Raw genomic sequence first — 2,258 nt, 5'->3', positions numbered from 1 at the left:
GTTTCCACTGACTCATTTTAATTCAGACTAATAGCAGAACATTTTTCAGTGGAAACTGGGATTTTGTTCACAATCTCTGATTGAAAATATCCAGAATTATTGCTGTTTTTTCAAAATTCAAATGGCTGATATTTTAAATTTACACATCAGATCAAGCTGTGATTGGCTGGATTACATTATGAGGTTGTGCACTATTAGTCTGAACTATGAAGAGTCAGTGGAAACTGAGATTCTTTTCATAATCCCTGATTGAAAATATTCAGAATTATGGCTATTTTTTCAAATTTCATTTGGCTTTTATTTTGAAAGGACACATCAACATGACCTGTGATTGATTGGACAGTCAACAAATCTCTCACTCAATCACTTCCTGTGTTTTGGTACATTCCTTTTCCGGTAGAATCTGCATTTTGTAAATTTGTTTCTGGTAAAAATGTTCTGTCTCTTTTAAAGTGTTTCTGATTTAGTAAATTTGTTCTGTACTTGGTAAAATTATTTAATGTCATTATGTTTTATGAAATTTAACAAAGTTTTCAAAAGTAAATTTGTCTCCAACTTTGTAAAAGTGTTTCATCCTTTGTAAATTAGCATAGCACTTCCCAGCCACTGTAGTAATGATGGTTGTCACAGGTTTAACATCACTACATCATGTGTAAGGATATTTCTACGATACAAACACAACAGTAGGAAACATAATATTGACACCTGTTACACTAACTTCCTGTAATCCAGATAAGCGCAGGGTTAAAAAGTAAAGGTGTCTGCAAGAGGCTCAAAGGGGTCATCAAATCTGAACATGTGAGGTCAGACCAAGTGGCAACCCCCGGTCTTAAAATATGAGTCCAATGCCGAAGTGCTTAAAAACTGCAGTTCATGGAGGATCCGCTTGAGGCTGGCTCCAGAAGTACCAGAAACCACATACACACCAATTCAAAACAAACGATCTTAACAGCAGAAATAAACATGTTTACAGCCTGGTTCAAAAAATGAGTGTAGTCTGGATAGCTCATTTCTCTATCAGCACACACTGTACAGGGTTGAATTTTTTTCTAACTCGGTAATCTAAAAGATATTGAGATCACGAGTCTTCCAAAGAGAGGCACAGCTGACTTGATTGACAGGCGGGAACACTGTAGCTGTTAGCTATGAGGCTCAATCGCTCGACAGCAGCAATATGACTGCTGCCGACAATTGGCTTCAAAACAACACTTCAGAAACAGATGGGTGACGTCACGGATACTACGTCCATATTTTATACAGTCTATGGGTCCGACGTGATGAAACTGCATCAAACTACATTAAATTTGCATGCACACTTTGATCAGATGAATGTTAAAGTGAACAAACATGCAATGAGCAAAAGAGGAAGTGAGACCAAACCACCAGCTGTGACTGGAGACACATTCTGATGTCAGGTGTGAACAGTCTCGGCTGCATTAACACACAATCTGAAAACACCTGCAGACAGGAGAATGGGTCAGAGCAGGGAGACGGTTCGGCAGCTTCCCAAGTCCTTAACACACAAAGACACACATACGCACTCACAGTCACACATATATGCAAAGCCACCCACCCACACACACAAATGCACATTTGTGTGAGCACATTCATCATCCAGTTTCACTTTCTGTTGGCTCTGAGTATTCCCATGATCAATCATAGTCCCGGAGTTTGCTCTGCTATCGGCCATCTTTCATTGTCACCTTCAAAGGACTGTCTTGACCTCTTTGTAGAGTGGTGGAGGTGGTGGCTGTGCCTTTTTCTCTGATGTTTTGTTCTTAAGGAGTAAAGTTTCACTGAGTTGGAGTCAAAGGAGCGTAAACTCACAGGTAAAGGTTCTGGAAGTTTTAGCGTTTAACGTTTTGGATTGTAGACAGAAATGTTCTCTCTCTATCTGTCTCTGATGGCGTCTCTGAGGACGTTAGGGGAAGTATAAAGAGGAGGAAGATGAGGATGAAGCTTCATCTTCTTCATTTAAAAGACAAAACACAGTTTTATTTTTATTCAAAGTTTTATATTTAGATATTAGTTGCCATGGTTAATGCTGAATCATCACAGTGTCATTGGCGGCCACCTTTATTAATATGGATGTGCATGTTTAGTCAACGAAACCATTAAAGACTGTCAAGCAAGAGGTGTAGGAAAAAGGCCACAGGTTGGAATTGAAACTGGACCACCCACTTTTGTCATGAGTTGATGTTTAGTTTAGTTCTTTCCTTGTTTCATGCCTTGGTTCCTCCCCTTGTTTATTTTGTATT

This window comes from Notolabrus celidotus, chromosome 18 (genome assembly GCF_009762535.1).
Source record: "Notolabrus celidotus isolate fNotCel1 chromosome 18, fNotCel1.pri, whole genome shotgun sequence".
Classification (NCBI taxonomy): Eukaryota; Metazoa; Chordata; class Actinopteri; order Labriformes; family Labridae; genus Notolabrus; species Notolabrus celidotus.
The sequence above is the reverse complement of the archived record's forward strand: the minus strand, read 5'-3'. Positions refer to the sequence as shown.